The sequence below is a fragment of the Mustela nivalis genome (genome assembly GCF_964662115.1).
Source record: "Mustela nivalis genome assembly, chromosome: 11".
Lineage (NCBI taxonomy): Eukaryota > Metazoa > Chordata > Mammalia > Carnivora > Mustelidae > Mustela > Mustela nivalis.
In genome coordinates, this window is record NC_139030.1 from 96,920,792 (window position 1) to 96,938,270 (window position 17,479).

Genomic DNA, 17,479 nt, shown 5'->3' on the forward strand with positions numbered 1-17,479 from the left:
ACTCTCAGAAACACCCCGAAACCCAGTGAGTGAAATCTTTCTCCTAATGAGCACTACAGAATTTGCTGTGCCATTGAAGAGCTGTCCTTTGACATTCTAAGGTTCTTTTCATTCCCTCGTTGGAAAGACATTTAACTTGACTTTTCATAAGCAAAAAGCCCACCAAACAAAGGAAGGATTGGTGCCCCCCCCATCACTTTTCAGACTGCGGCACCGCAGCCAATAGCAATGGTTTCCATTCAAAAAACAAACCTCAGTTATACACACAAACACGCTGAGCAAAAGAATTAATTTGTGCAGTATGTTCATTGCTTACTTTTCCCCTGGAATACATGATGAATTTTTATGGAGGATGGTGGAGGAGGGGAAGAACCACATTCAAATGAAACCGAACATCCCTTGCCTTCTACAGTGTCATTTCAAAAGCCAGATAAAAGCCAAATGAGGAGGCTGGGAAAGAGTGTCCAACGTAGCGGTTCTGAAAACCACCCTCCATTTCATTCTGGAGCCGGGAGGTCACACCCAGGCATCAGAATAGCTTCTCTCCTCAAAGTAAATTAACTGGTAAGTGCTTTTCTTGTTTGTTTTCCTCCAACTGACACATTTGCAGCTGACCTGATGAGGATTTTCTGCAGATGATTTATTTACAAAACAGTATTTTGACAAACTACCAGCTGGCAAACGAGGAAAAGGACTCCTGATAGTTTAGGAAAAGCTTCTGTGTGCAGATTCCTATTTTTGGTCCTGTCAGAGTGTTTAGGGAAGGTCACAACCGGGCTTGCTACAGCTGCCGATTAAAACCTCCAACGCGGAAAGAGAGAACATGAGGATGTTGCAGGGGGGACGGGTGGGGGGTGCACAAAGAACTTTCAGTAATTCCCTCGGCTTTTACCTAGGAAATTACAGCTCATAAATGTGGATTTTAAGTAGTTGTGACTCAGAAATAATCAAACATCATTTGTGGAAAGGCCACTTAGAGAAAACTAGTAGGAGGAAATGGTGCTCTCAAATGAAAATTGATTTTGCCCTCCTTAGATGACAAGGTAGGGGAAAAGTTCTAAATGGAGCTGTAATGTGGTTTGGTTGGTTTTTTCCCCTCTTTTAAAGATGAATGGCTTGTGGTTTGTCAAAGCAAACAGGTCTTTGTTGCTGCTGCATTTTTGAAATCTCATAATCAATTGCCTGTGAGAATAATTGGTACCTGGGCTCCCCTAATGAAGGACAAATGGCTAAATGCAGGGAAATCGCCGGGAGAAAAGGTTCCTTGAACTTGATTGTTCTTTTGGGAGGCAGATAACTGAGCACCAATTGCTTTCTGTCTAATAGCTGATCCTTACCTCCAAGTGAAAGCTAATGAAAACCAAATGAAAAGTTGATAACTTTCACCAGCAATTAATTATTCTTTCACATTGGCCGTTTTCACTGAAACTCTTTTTAGTCCAAGCTTCCACAGACTTGTTGCTCAAAGAATCCACCACTATTTTTTGGTTTGTTTTGTAGGGGGAAGAAAAAAAAAAAAAAACAAAGATGCCAAGGGATCTTTCTCTGGGTGTCTATCTAGTTAAAGTAATTCCTGTAACTGAATAAATTCTCCTCATGTTTGTACGTCTTTCGAACACTAAATGCTAAATGCCGTCTATGTCTTTTTCATGGCCTTTATGATTCTATGGAGACGTTAGGCATTTAATTTATAACATATTTTCTGTTACTTTACTGCTAATTGTCATCTGTCAGAAATGGATATTTAAGTCAACGTTCCCTTTTCGAAGGCCGCAGCAGTCGGAGATAACCCATGGAAGTAATTTCAAAAGGAGAAAAGCTTTATGCTTAAAAATTTTTTTTCTAAATTATTTATAATTTAGCATATATCCAATGGTAAGAGGCCAGTTAAGGAACCTCTTTATAGCATCCCATTGAAATATTTTGCAGGCATCAGGAAATCATAATTTGGAGGATTATGTTGTATCATGAATGGGTGCTTATAATATTAACAATAATTATTACTAGTGAAAAGTAAACACAGTTGAGGGGCGCCTGGGTGGCTCAGTGGGTTAAAGCCTCTGTTTTCGGCTCAGGTCATGATCCCAGGTTCCTGGGATTGAGCCCCACATCTGGCCCTCCGCTCAGCGGGGGGCCTGTTTCCCTTCCTCTCTCTCTGCCTGCCTCTCTGCCTACTTGTGATCTCTGTTTGTCAAACAAAAAAATAAATTAAAAATCTTAAAAAAAAAAAAAAGTAAACACAGTAGGAAAAAAACTGAAGAAAATATGACAATTGAAACAGTTGTTTTGTGACTTTATGTTGCTGAGCTGATGGTATGTTGAGAGAGAAAACTTTTCCTCTATCCTCTTAGGTTCAGTTCTGAAGCTCTGCAAATTAAGCTCATTAGAGACACATTAGTAAGAAAAAAGACCAAATATTTAGTCACATATTTGTCTTAACATTCATAGGGGAGTTCAGAGAAAAATGTGACTCAAAGAGATGGTTAGAATTTGGGGTTTACATACCATCTTGATAAAGGAGGGGAAGAAAGGAGACTTAAGGGAAAACAAATGACTTTTTAGAAGATAAATGGGCCCTTAAAAGAATAGATGTGACTGTTGTCTCTTTAGGTGTGGTGTGAAGACTTATCTCTGGTTAGGAGTCAGCCTTCCCTGATTGCTTTCTAGGAAGGGCTTTATGACAATTGAGTTATTTGGGACTTCTTCTCAAAATAATTTTTGTGCCACAGTGGTGTGTGCTGGACCCTTTATGTGATACATCTCTTCTTTTTTTCCTAAACTTTCTCTAATAGTCTATTAGTTTTATCATTTAAAAACTCTACCATATTGAAAATTCCTATTTTTTTCTTCAGTCCTTAAGTTTCACAAAAACCACAAAAGTTAAATCTTTTGATCTCATGGGGGCTCTTCAGTTCTAATTCACCTGGTTTCTTTGATGACATTAACTTTAGTAAATGTTTCTGCCTCATAAAACTTCTAATGAAAGTAGTGAAAGCCAAGAGTACAATAAAAACTGATGGTATAAATCTTAATAGCTAGAAAAAACATAACTAGTTAATTGAAGATTACTAACAGCATTCTCTTAAACTGGACAATGTTCAAATCTATGATTGCATAGTATCTTTACGATTACTAGTTTGATTTTGCCTGTCACTGCAGGATTGTAATACCAACTCCTTTAGCTTTTTTTCATTGCTTGAGGCAGAAAAAACTCTCTGGACCTTAGTTTCCCTTTCTCCAAAATAAATCTGAGGAGCTAGGCTTTCTTCCTGCACCACAATCCACCTCCTCCCACCTCCTTTTTTTTTTTTTTTAAAGTAAGCTCCATGCCCAATGTGGGACTTGAACTCTTGTGACTGTGAGATTGAGACCTGAGCTGGGATCAAGAGTCTGATGCTTAACCAACTAAGCCACCCAGGTACCCTGCCTGCTTCTCTTCTTAAATCTCTGGTTAAGTCGTTTCTCAATGTGACATATACAATGGGTATCTAGCACAAATAGTAGGTACCAAAAAAATTTAGTTGAGACAACTCTTTCATTCAGAGTGTTTTTTCATATTCTTCAATTATTATAGTATGTTTTGATTATTCCATTGATACTCAAATACAATGGAAAACACTCTTCATTGTTAAAGACGATAGTGTCAGTTGGAACAAAGTATACATGATTTAGGCACAAACGTTTTATTAGAAATTATGCAGTTATCCCTTCAACCAAACTAATATATTGGTCAGATGATTAATTAGAGGGTGGAGGCACATGTTAAATAGGGTTTGGCTTTGACTGTGGGAGGGTTTCTCTGCACGCAGGGAACTGACCCCGGGGAGAGCCAACCTTCTGATCTTGGCCTCCCTGGCCCTTGTTCATTGTTAAAACAACAATCAACTAGCCCATGCGAACTCGAGAGTATGCAATATTACATACACAGCTCTCGGCAGGACCCACACAAATAAAGATTTGGTTTGTGATAAAGGAATTCACCAAATCAAATAAATAAAATGTGTTAGGACTTAACAAACGGTCTAAATATTCTTTGGTTGTGTCTTACTCCATGTCACCTCCATGTGGAAGATGGCGGGGGTGGGGGTGGGAGTGGGGGCGGGGGCGGGCGCCTGGCTGACTCAGCTGGGAGAATATGCAACTTCTTTTTTTAATCTTTAAAAAATATTTTTATTTATTTATTTATTTATTTATTTGAGACAGAGAGTGCACACATAAGGGGGATGGGGCAGAAGGGCAGTGGGTGGGGGGTACAAGCAGACTCCTCACTGAGTACTGAGCGTGCGGCAGGGCTCCATCTCATGACCCCAAGATCTTGATTTCAGGGTTGTAAGTTTGTGAGTCCCACGTTGTAGAGATTATTTTTTAAAAAATTAAAATCTTAAAAAAAGAAGATGGAGGCTGGAAATTTGGGTTATTTATTTGGAAGTCTACTATTTTTCATTTCGTGGGGGAGAGAAGGGTACTTGTTTATCATTAACTAAGAAAAGTTCCCTGCACATGTCTTATTCAGTCAAACAGATCCCGACAGAACCCTCAGGTCTGGTGGTAGAAGACACAAGAATTTTAAAGGAATATTCCTTGCCCTTGGTAAGCTTAAAGTTGTGCAGCTTGGGGGACAGAATGAAATTATTAAACTAAAAAACTTTGTTTATTTTTTTAGGATTTTCTATGTTTACTGGGGCTCAAACTCAGGACCCTGAGATCAAGAGTCACTTGCCAGCCCTAAACTAAAAAGGTTTAGAAGTGGGGCACCTGGCTGGCTCAGTTGCTAAGCCCTGCCGTGGGCTCAGGTCATGATCTCAGGTCCCTGGTCTCGAGCCCCACATGGGGCTCCTGGTTCAGTGGGAGTCTGCTTTTCCCTCTCACTTTGCCCCTCCCCGCTGCTTGTGATTTCATGCTTGCTCACTCGCTCTCTCATATAAAATCTTTAAAAAAAAAAAGGGTTTAGAGGTATGGAGTGCCTCCAGAAGGTGGAGTTCATGAAAGGGAGAAAGGGACCTGAAGGGGAACATGCAAGTTAACAGTTCACAGAGGAAGTGAGATAGTGAGAGAGGTGGGTATCGTGTCCCATCATGAGCCGAATTGAGATGACTAGATTTGGCCTTGATGGAGGAACTGATGGGTATACCCACCAGAAGTCCTCCCCAGCCTGAGGAGCTTGCAGAAGAACTTTCTAGGAGGGAGAGCACAGACCTTTGACTCTCAAGAGGAGAAGGGGTATGAGAGCAGCAGCAAGTGAAAAACAAAGAGCTGTTTCCACTAAAATGTCAGGACACAGCAGCCCTATTTGGAATCCCCTCTAAGAAAAAAATACCCATGAAAGAGAATTCTCTGTCCCACTACCATCACTTCATGGCAAAGCTCCACCCAGCTTTGGCAGGGCAAGCGGCCCTGGGCTCTGGCCCCACACCCGAGGGAGTTTCGGTGCCCTGGAAGTGCAAACTTGGAATTAACAAGTGTAATTCACCTCCGGGAGGCCCCGGAAATACTCTTTGGTGAACTCTCCTCGCGTGTGATGTATTTAGTGGGCAAACACAGTAGGTTCCACATCAGTCAATGGAGACACCCCAGTGAATCCTGAATTTAAAGCTTAAAACCATCCCGTTTGTGTCCACTGTCCACTCAGGAAGTTTCCAGTTTACAGTGGGAATATATTTAGGTAACACTTGATGTTTTTCACTATCTTCAGCAACACTGCTGACTACTGTCCTTGGGAATCCGCATCTAATTCAATTCTGCATTGAAGGTTCTCCCTTAAGTCCTGGAAACCTGTATTACCAGTGTGGCCCAGGTGTGTGAAATATTTCGGAATTCAACCATTCTGGTAAAATAGCTGGGCTCAAAGTCAGGCTATCCCAACTGGGACCAGGAGATTCCCAAGTGGAAATTTTGTTTTTGAGTGTACTTTTTTTTTTTTTACCTTTTATTTATTTTAAGATTTTATTTTTTTTAAGTCCTCTCTACAGCCAACATGGGGCTCAAACTCACACCCCTAAGGTCAAGAGTCGCTTGCTCTACCAGCTGAGCCAGCGAGGAGCCCCTTGAGTGTACTTTTTAAAACTGAAGGTGGAAGCGACGTAGGAAAAGGATTCAGGCCCATCAGTGTTTAGGCGGCCATTTTAGAACACCAAACACAGAGGCCTTGTTGGTATTACTGTCGAAAGGCACACTCATGATTACAAAGTTCCAAGTGAGGTGAAACCAAGAAAGTAATTCATTTCATAAAGTTTCACACATAAAGAATTCAGTGAGGAGAGGTCATAGTGTTCCCTCAGGAATCATGAGGAAGCAAACAGATTTCGATTATGCTTAAAATGGCTCCCAGGGTTACTCTCTGAAGCCCTAATTTTGCATTTCCTTTTATGCAAAAAAAAAGTTATTAAAGAACTGTCTATGGTCAACCAGTCAGTCATCTAGTATAACTGAATCAGTTGGGTTTACTCTGCCATTTCCAATGTTTTACATAATTGCATGCAAAAGACCTCATTATTCAACAAAAAGTGATCATTACAAACACATGTAATGTAATCATTACAAAAGTGTTTAAGGAACACTAGGGGGTGTATCAGGGCTTGGGATAAAGGCCGAGTTGCTACTAAAAAAGGGAAGACTTCATGGAGAAGGATTTTTGAAAGGAAGTATGCAAACTGGCAGCTTAGAAAAAATGTCAAGTCAAGTCTAATAAATATGTTTGGGGTTGAATTTTCGTTAGGACCACATGGTCTTCAAGGGCGTGAAAAACAATTTGTATATAAAGTTGTATCACTGGAGTTAGAACAAGGTGATTACAGAGATGTCTTCCTTAATTTTTCATAAAAGTTTCTTTTTGAAGGTTTATAAGGACAAACTTCATTTGAGTAGGAAAAAAATATGGTAATGGAGTATTCTGCTTCATTATATAGAGTTGACATAGTTTTTTAAATTATATTATACTCTATAAAATCCTATATTATTTTACTTGACCATTTTTTTAAAAGATTTTATTTATTTATTTGATAGACAGAGATTACAAGTAGTTAGAGAGGCAGGCAGAGAGAGAGAGAGAGGGGAGGAAGCAGACTCCCTGCTGAGCAGAGAGCCTGATTTGGGGTTCGATCCCAGGATGCTGGGATCATGACCTGAGCCTAAGGCAGAGGCTTTTAACCCACTGAGCCACCCAGGCGCCCCTACTTGACCATTTTTGACCTAACAAAATGGCAGTTTCTTATGCTTTAACAGAAAATATTGTTTTTTAAATTTTTTTTCAGAAAATATTGTTTACTAATTTAATAAGAACAGTACAATATTTGTATACACATATAATAGTTTTATTATATAAATATTTGTTTGATTTCTGTATTTTTTTAATATACATGATATAGTCAACTATATTTAACATGAAAACCATTGTAAACATACTATAGTTTTGGTGACTGAAAAAGCACTTTCTCCTTCGTTCACTAAACTTTTATCAAGCATCTGTTATGATTTTTGCACTCTGCTCTGTGCTTGACACATAGGATGAGTAAAGCACTGTCCTTGTCCTTGAGACTTTCCCAGTTTAGTAGGGGAGATAAACACATCCACAGATAATTACTACAGAGGTTGTGTGCAAGGGTTAAGAAGGAAGTCTCTGAAGTCAGACCCAGAGGTCTTGTCTGAGATTCAGCACTATTGCTAAATACCCAACCTCGCTTTGCCTCATGGAAGTAACAGTAGTACGTCACAGTGTTGTTGTGAGAATTAAACGTGAAAATGCATGTAAAATGGCTTAGTATTGTGTTATACTTAACAAGTATGTGGGAAATGTTAGGTATTGCCATAATGTGTTAAATGCTATTATATAATTAGGTGTGCCTGCGATTTGCTTCCTTTTGCACGTGGTTAAGTGAACTGGTTTTAATTATGAGTAATACATGATTAGACAACCATATGGTTAATAGTGAACTAGGTTGCTCTTGGTAAGATTTTAGAGGAAAATTTCATCACTTCCCCTGGAAGAAAGACCCATTGTCCACCAAAAGGCCTTGTCTAGTTAACTGGCTGAACGGATTTAACACATCAGTAGTAAGGCTTGTTTTCCTAAGTACTCAACCTTCTTTTACCATCTTTAATAAAAAAGAAAAACTGAACACAGGAACTAATGAATTTGATGATAATCAAGAACTTAAATTCTCACCTCAAACTCACCTTTGCCTTTTCAGATAAAAATTAGTTATTTATTAGTTAGTTATTAGTTAGTTATTGATGAGATGCCATGGTCATAAATGCCTTCTATTGAAAGTCACTAAGTCGTCTTCTGGCCAGTAATAAATATTATTCAGCTCTACTATTTGCCGGGCCCTGTGCTAGGATCTGAAGGTATAAAGGCAAGCAAAAACTACAGCGTGCTGGAGGAGAGATATTTATATATATAACTAAATAAGATATATATATATATATATATATATATATATATATAACTAAATAAGATATATATATATATAACTAAATAAGATATATATATAAAAAACTAAATAAGATATATATACATATGTGTGTGTATATACACACACACATATGTGTATATATATATATATAATTATTTGTTTTATTGTTGTGTTATAAGGAAATAAAAGCTTAGTCAAATCAAATATCTGGCTACATCATGAAAAACACTAAGCTGATATAAATTATTTACTCTTAGCCGATCAGATACCTAACGTTAAACATGACCTTTTTGTTTGATTGACATTCTGTCCCACGTAGGCTTTCATTTCATCAACCCTATTCAAAATAAAGGCCTTCACCTCTGGAGTGATTTTCTCATTACCAACACACACACAAAATGTGTTCTGCTATACAGTCCTTTACATCTACTAACCAAGAAGATGGGGGAAATTTAGAAGACAATAAAATGACTAGGTTCTTCTTACCTTATCTCGGAGAGATGCCTTGCTCTGGAATGATATTTGATGCACAGACATGCCATTTTTCCACGGTTTGCTTTGTTCTTTTTGAGAGACTGAATAAGGAAGGGGGAACATCAGCACTTGCTTAAAATGGCTTCTTTCATCGGAAGGATTATAACATGCCAACCACTATATAAAAGATTTCCTTCGAAAGGTATTGTGGTTCCCAGAACATTGGGTGGGGGGGAATGATTGTAGAGAGTATCTGTCCATTTTAACTTTTTATTAAAATATTAACAGGGGCACGTGGGTGGCTCAGTTAGTTGAGCACCGGACTCTTGGTTTCTGCTCAGGTCATGATCTCCAGACTGTGGGATTGAGCCCCACATCGGGCTCTGCACTCAGTGCAGAGTTTGCTTCAGATTCCTTCTCCCTCTCCCTCTCCCTTCCACCCCAAACAAACGAACAACATATTTCCAAAAATATTCACATCCTGGGGTGTCTGGCCGGCTCAGTCAGAAGAGTATGTGACTCTTGATCTCAGGGTCACAAGTTCGAGCCCCATGTTGGGTAAAGAGATTACTTAAACAGCATTTTTTTTTTTAAAAAGAGTATTCACATTCATTTATTTCAGCCTCAAATAAAAGCTCGATTTTTAAAAATTAGATCTATTGTCTGCCAGGTCCAGTGGAATCTCAAATCTGCTGAGTGTTCTTTCGTAATTTCCTAAAGAAAGACTATTTCTTTCATTTACACTTCTCTCAAGCAAACGATAAATAACTTGTTCATCAAACTTGAGAGAATCCCCCAAAAGAATTTCTTTGGAAAAGCTGGTTTTCTTCTCGCTGAACCAGGCAATTACTCTGTTTTCTAGCCAGTTGGATTATAGCAAGTCAGTGAGATCACAGCAAGAAGCCCAGCTATGTTGTACTCGTTTTTATCACAAGAAATGAACTCATCTACACGAATCATTTGGTGCAAAATAAATAAATTCCTTCAGTAGAACATTATCACAGGATCAGAATGTCCTACTTTGGAAAGGAAGGAATGAACACAATGTAGCTTTACAGTAACAGCAGGAAACCATTATTTTTTTGCTCACAGTGGTATGTTTCAGCCCATGTTTTCTTAGAATGAAGCATAAATCCAAAATGTTAGCTAAACTACTCACAAATATCAAATGAGCTCCCTGCTTACAACCAGCGATCATTACATGAGCTGGAAGCCTACAAATACGCTACGTTTCAACAAAGCCATGTTATGTGAATTATTTCATAATACACCCTAATAAAAAGATTAATTAAAGTAAGATAATAAGAAAAGCTCACAATTGTTGAGCTCTTCCTATAAGCCAGGCGTCGTGAGAGACATTTACGTATGTATCTTATATCAGTTTTGTAAGTGAAACAAAACCTCAAGATTATATTGTCTTCATAATAAAACAAAATTGGACACTTAGAACTAGATCATTTAGCCCTTTCTCTTATCAAAACGTTCTCTTCTCTTAATTGCTAGCGTTTTCTTCGATCCGCAGCTAGAATCAACACATTCAAGCCTCAGCACAATGTTCTTTTTTTTTTTTTTTTTTTAAAGATTTTATTTATTTGACAGACAGAGATCACAAGTAGGCAGAGCACCAGGCAGAGAGAAAGGGAGAAGCAGGCTCCCCACTGAGCGGAGAGCCCCATGCGGGACTCGATCCTTGGGCCCTGGGATCATGACCTGAGCCGAAGGCAGAGGCTTTAACCCACTGAGCCACCCAGGCGCCCCAGCACAATGTTCTTTATAGTTTTAGCTTTTTCCCAGAAGATCTGTCCACCCACCATAGCCACTCTGTTTCCTGCTGTAACGCCACTTTCCCTGGGCATTGAGACTCCTTGCCCCTCTTGGAATGTGTCACTTTATAGGGTCGGTGTTTGCCACCCTTCTCACAGAAAGTCTGGCAGTCTTAGGAACGGTCACCGTGTTTGTGAGAGTGCTTTATGGAAAGTATCTTGTAGAATTCTTAAAACCACCCAACAATGGTTTACTGATGGGCTTTCTCTCCAGATCACAGAGGAAGAAAAGGAAGTCAATTGTAATAAGAAAATGATGTGATACGTATGATCGTCGTCTTTGATTTGCCATTACAGGGGAGGGGGAAAAAATATATTTTCCTTTTCCTCCTCTAAATTCTCAGTGGGGGCCCTTGTAATAAAAGACAGAGTACCAAGAGAAAAGCGTACAGATTTTTTAATGTAAATTTTACATGACATAGGAGCCTTCAAAAGGAAATGACCCAAGGAAACAGTTAAGTCTGAATGTTTTTACACTATGTTTGACCAAAAATGGGGACTCGTGGAAAATGTGCTAGGACACAAGTTTATGAGCAGAGAGTAGTAGAGTGTGGGAAACAGCAAGGCTTGTTTGTTCAAGCCATTACCTCCTTCCTCGGAGGTTAGGATGCTTTCCTCGGGGTATGTGGAGGGCACCTCTCACGTGAGACTCATAGGACCTGCTTCAAGGAGACCAGGAAGGTCACAGAGTCCTTCTTGAACCTGCTGTTTCTCAAACTCCCTCCGCTTAAACTATTCAATATACCAAGGTGCCATCCTGTGGGGTAGCATGTCCTGTGCCTTATTTATGGTAGACTGGAAAAAAGTGTGAAATGGTACCTACAAATAAGATCATGGGAAATAGAAGTACACTAGAAATAGAGGGAAAATGAGAAACGAGAGTCTGGAGGCAGGAAAAAAAATTACAATAGTAGCCGATGACTGTGTCCGTGATGCTCAGTGTCATTTGACTGCCTCATTTCATAATATCAAGTAGATATTATTATTGTCCCTCTTTTACAGTTGGAGAAACTGAGGCTTGGAGCTTCTGACTAACTTCGCAAGGCCACACGGGTAGGTAATAAATGGAACTGCGATTTGAAACCAGGGTCTGCCTGACTCCCGGGCCCTAGTCCTTTGTTACCATAAAATACCACCCAGAAATGCTTGTGATTGTTTGTGAGTTTCATCCAAGCACTTGGTAAGGATGGGCTGGTGGGAAAGAGGGCAGTTGAACAGCAGAAGAGACAAAGGTGGTAGAGAAGACAAACATAGAAGACTGAAAAGGAAACAGAGAACTAAAATTCAACTCAGGACATCTGGGTGGCTCAGTTGGTTAAGCACCTGCCTTTGGCTCACGTTGTGATCCCAGGGTCCCCAGGCCAAGCTCCGCATCCAGCTCCCTGCCCAGCTGGGAGTCTATTTCTCCCTCTGCCCCTCTCCCCCGGTTCTCTCTCATGTGCTTGAGCCAAAAATAAATAAATGAAACCTTTTAAAACTTAACAAAACTAAAATAAAATTCAACTCAACATAAACATCCCACATGTATTTAGATATCTCAAGAGAGAGTAGGGAGCAAGGGCAGTGACAGTGAAACATAACTGGAGGGTTTGGGAGGCCTCTATGACTCCGCTTCATCTCACACTGGAGAGCCAGAGGCATGTTCTTGGGCCAAGAAAGACATTCTGTGATCTGGAACCGCAGTGTCCATCAGGCAAAACGCCACATCTAACCAATTATCTGGAGTCTGGGGGTGGCTAAAGCATGGGCTTGGCCCCTTCCTCTGTTCGAGTAGCTGCAGCAATGATTAAAGTAGCCTCAGTCTGACTGAAAAAAAAAAAAAAAAGGAAAGAAAAAGAAAAAGTAAAAAGAGAGATAAAAGGAAAGGCGTACATATTTGAACCTATTTGAATAGTGTGTTAAGGTTTTGGCTGTGCAAAGCAATTCTTTTTTTTTTTTTTAATTTTTTTTTTTTTTATAAACATGTATTTTTATCCCCAGGGGTACAGGTCTGTGAATCGCCAGGTTTACACACTTCACAGCACTCACCAAAGCACATACCCTCCCCAATGTCCATAACCCCACCCCCCCTTCTCCCAACCCCCCTCCCGCCAGCAACCCTCAGTTTGTTTTGTAAGATTAAGAGTCACTTATGGTTTGTCTCCCTCCCGATCCCATCTTGTTTCATTGATTTTTCTCCTACCCACTTAAGCCCCCATGTTGCATCACCACTTCCTCATATCAGGAAGATCATATAATAGTTGTCTTTCTCTGCTTGACTTATTTCGCTAAGCATGATACGCTCTAGTTCCATCCATGTTGTCGCAAATGGCAAGATTCATATTCCATTGTGTATATATACCACATATTCTTGATCCATTCATCATCTGTTGATGGACATCTAGGTTCTTTCCATAGTTTGGCTATTGTGGACATTGCTGCTATAAACATTCAGGTGCACGTGCCCCTTTGGACCACTACGTTTGTATCTTTAGGGTAAATACCCAGTAGTGCAATTGCTGGGTCATAGGGCAGTTCTATTTTCAACATTTTGAGGAACCTCCATGCTGTTTTCCAGAGTGGCTGCACCAGCTTGCATTCCCACCAACAGTGTAGGAGGGTTCCCCTTTCTCCGCATCCTCGCCAGCATCTGTCATTTCCTGACTTGTTCATTTTAGCCATTCTGACTGGTGTGAGGTGATATCTCATCAAAGCAATTCTATTAATCTTGCTTATTGGTCTCTCGATTCCAACAGTCCTATTATGGACCTGGGCTTCTAACACACAGTCCTTAAAGAGGACAGGTAGGGGTTCAGGGAAGAGAGTCTGGGATCCCTCAAGAAGGAATTTGCATCCTCAGTACCAAACGTGGGGTGCCATTAGAAATTTTCTCTCCTGAAGCCCTTCCCTGGTTGTCTGGAATTCCTTTTAGCCCTCCTTTTCTCTGAGGGACTGCTTCCCCCAGGCACCGTCATTACTCTAGGAGTAAATTTAGGTTTTGGAAATTGAGAGGACCAGAAAGAAACTTCATACACCTTTCTTAAAAATCTTATCACACCCTTATCCTTCTCCCCGTCTTCATTGTCCTCTCAAGGTAAGACCAACACTTTTGGGGGGCGCTTGGGTGGCTCAGTGGGTTAAAGCCTCTGCCTTCGACCCAGGTCAGGATCCCAGGACCACGAGCCCCCGCCTCAGGCTGTCTGCTCAGCAGGGAGCCCGCTTCCTCCTCTCTCCGCCTGCCTCTCTGCCTACTTGTGATCTCTGTCTGTCAAATAAATAAATAAAATCTTTAAAAAAAAAAACAACAACACTTTTGGACTAAAGATCTGTTAAAAGATAATTTTTCAAACAGATAAATCATGACTTGCATACAAATATAAAATTGACATGTCTCAAAGGTCTTAATTTAACTCAGTAATGAATGATAGAATCAGTAAGATGTTACCGAGGGTTAAAAAGAGAATCAAAGTATCACACACACATATATAGGCCATCAGGAATGTTGAAATGAATTTACAAACAGTTGCAAAATTGGTGAAACTGGTTAGTAATTCACAGGGCAATAATCAATTGCATTCCACTGGACACAATTCATTCATATTTCTGTGGACAAGGATCATTTGCATTATTATAAGTTGTCGACAATGCGCACCATTGTGAAATATTCAGACAGTAACAGGCAGAGAACCCAAAAACACACACTAGGTAAGATCCTCGGAATCTGTCTTCCCCTTTCAGTATCTTCACAAGTTTTCCTGACAGACCGTAAATACTGAAGACATTATATCCCTCTTCAAATGTAATTCAATGTAAAAAAAAAAAATATATATATATATATATACTAAACCAAACTCATAAATTTATTAATGAAAGTAAAATAGTTTTTTTCCAGAAATTTCTTACTGCAAAATTCTACATTAATCCATAGAAGTTAAACCGTTTTGTTGTTTTACTACCTCTGTTTTGCAGGTATACTAACTTTGTCTGCTTTTGGAGTAATAACTCCTCCCACAACAACTCAGCTCTTGGTCACACTGATGACATCTTTAGGAAAGTCCTCTTACAGGCCAATAGGCTGAGTATTTTCTAATGAAATGGATCAAAGAAACATTATGTAGTACTGTCACTGTAAATGGGTAAAATATCTGAAATAAAACCCAAGTGTGGGGGGCCTGGCTGGCTTGGTCAGAAGAACATGCAACTCTTGATCTTGGGGTTCTGAGTTTAAGCCCCTTGTTGGGTGGAGAGATTACTTAAAATATGTTTTAAAAAGATCTTTAAAAAACCCACAACGACCACTCAATCATATTTTTCAGGACACCTACATATCATAAAGCATGTCTTGCATTATACTTCTGTATTAAGCCCACTGTACTGATTTTTTTTTCACTAATTTAAATTCTAATTAGATTTTAATTCTAATGTTCCACTTCAATGTGTCAAGAGTGTGTTTTTGTAAACAGTATGGTAAGATGTCACCTGGAAAACACTTTAGATATTTACTGGGTCTTTCAGTTAAACAGATAATTTTTTTTAAAGATTTATTTATTCATTTATTTGAGATAGAGCAAGAATGAGAGAGCACAAGCAGGGGAAGCAGCAGGCGGAGGGAAAAGCAGGCTCTCCACAAAACAGGTGGCCCCACACGGGGCTTGATTCCAAGACTCCAGGATCGTGCCCTGAGCTGAAGTCAGAGGCTCAACTGACTGAGCCATTCAGGCGCCCCTAAACGGATAATTCTTTATTATTCAGTGTAAAATAACTAATTAAAATTTTAAACCAATTATTTATTTTATTTTTTAGAAGATTTTACTTATTTATTTTGGGGGGGGGGGAGCAGCAGAAGGAAGAGGAGAAGCGGACTCCCCACTAAATAGGGAGCCTGATGCAGGGCTCGATCCCAGGACCCTGAGATCATGACCTGAGCCGAAGGCAGACGTTTAATGGACTGAGCCACCCAGGCGCCCCTCAACAAATTATTTTAAATAAAAGTTGCCTAGGGAGGGAGCAAGCAACTTTCTAGATTTGAAAATGAGAAGGTGAGGACTGGACAGGGGATAAAGGATGAAACACTGAAGGCTCTTGGTTATACTTTGCTCAGTGGGTTCTAACTCTGAGTTGGGAGTAGAAATAGTCCGTACCGTAGAGTCAAGTAGAATCGAGAGGATGCCCAGAAACAACAGTGTCTTGTGTCCCAGGGTGACCTTTGCCAGCTGGGACCGAGCCCCCATTAGCCACCGCACCACCAGCAAGTGCCAGTGGTTTGCCAGGGGGGATGTGGTCATGGGGAGGCTGTTGTTCTGTGGTTAACACTTCCAGCCAGCTCCATGTGGGCAGACATCCAAATGAGACAAAACCGATGGGCAGGCTCTTGCTATTTCCACATCTGTTTAGGTTTCTCTCGGTTCCTGCTCCAGTCCTGATTTCTGCCTTCTGACTTCTGGCCGATCCAGTTCCAGCAGCTTTATTAGTTTCTGGTCTGACTGAGTGAGTGTCGATTCTTAGCTAATAAATAAGCTACTTTCTCGGATGCATGGCTTCCTTCCGCTGGCTGCCTTCATGCTTCCACATGTGGTGGCACATCGGTTCTCTGGGATTCGAGTTCGCTCTGTCCAGCGTGGTGAGTTCTCCCCTTGTGGGTCCCCAGGAGCCACAGCTACCCCTCCTTCCTCAAGGTCACTGTACACTCCATGCCCTGGCGGGCTTGCTTCCTCAAGGCTCTGCTGCTCCCTCCAGGAGCCCAGCAGCACTACCTCAAGCTATTTCCTGGCTCAGGTTTGTCCAGATAAACTACTTGGTTGCTGATAATTCCAGAATTCTGATGCTCCCAACTTGCAGTAAGAAAGAGAAAGTAAGCCAAAAAAGTAAAGCCAAATTTAATTTTGACGATAATGACAGAAGTTGATGTTTCGTAGGTGAAATTATTGACTTACACACAAGTCTATATTTATTTAAGTAAGATCTTCCTCATTTGTTCTTTCAACAGGTATTTATTAAGCATATTCCATGTTCTCAGAATTGTTCTAGCAACTAAGGATATAGCAGAGACTAAAAGATCAAATTTGGGTACTCAGAGCTTACACTATATATCTAATGGGGTTTCATAGAGAGAGGAGGTAAATAATTAATGATTTAAAGAGCTCTGTTGGGGTACCTGGATGGCTCAGTGGGTTAAAGCCTCTGCCTTCGGCTCAGGTCATGGTCCCAGGGTCCTGGGATCGAGCCCTGTGTCAGGCTCTCTGCTCAGCAGGGAGCCTGCTTCCCTTCCTCTCTCTCTGCCTGCCTCTCTGCCTACCTCTGATATCTGTCAAATAAATAAATAAAATCGTAAAAAAAAAAAAAAAAAAAAAAAAGAGCTCTGCTTGAGAAAGGGGGAAGCTTTCAGAGGCTAATTGGTATGCTAATATATGCTCTCGGTTAATCATAAAGTAACGGCCCCTACCTGAAATCAGGGTCCAGTGTTCCAAAAGGTAGTCTTGCAAGTCTTAAAGAGTCAAAATATAGCAAATATCCTGGTCTGTGTTTTTTTCCAACCTTTTTTATGAAAAATTCCAAGCATTCAAAAAAGTTGAAAGAATAGCGCAGAGAACAATTGCATCCTTGTAATCTCAACCATTATTAACATTTTAGCATAGCTGGTTGACCTGGAATATTTACATATTTTCAATTTATTATTTGAAGATAATCTCAAGCTTGCAAAAGAGTTACAAGAAAAATTCGAAGAATCCTTTCAAATCCCTTTTTACCTCTATTCACCAATTGTTAAATTTTTGTTGCTTTGTATTTATATTC

The 17,479-nt window shown here is 40.1% G+C and overlaps 1 protein-coding gene across 6 annotated transcripts in view; it reads left to right on the top strand.

The window, feature by feature from the left end:
- The first annotated feature begins 313 nt into the window (after positions 1-313).
- The window catches only part of CMKLR2 (chemerin chemokine-like receptor 2), a 45,232-nt gene continuing 28,066 nt past the window's right edge, over positions 314-17,479 (top strand). The window contains exons 1-4 of one of the 6 annotated variants that reach the window (XM_082689142.1): positions 314-564; positions 3,319-3,418; positions 4,514-4,590; positions 11,711-11,761. The gene's annotated coding sequence lies outside the window, so the exon portion shown is untranslated. Of the gene's footprint in view, positions 565-3,318; positions 3,419-4,513; positions 4,591-11,710; positions 11,762-15,841; positions 16,308-17,479 lie in introns of those variants that run through there. The other 5 variants (XM_082689143.1, XM_082689141.1, XM_082689144.1 and 2 more) reach the window with 5 other exon arrangements.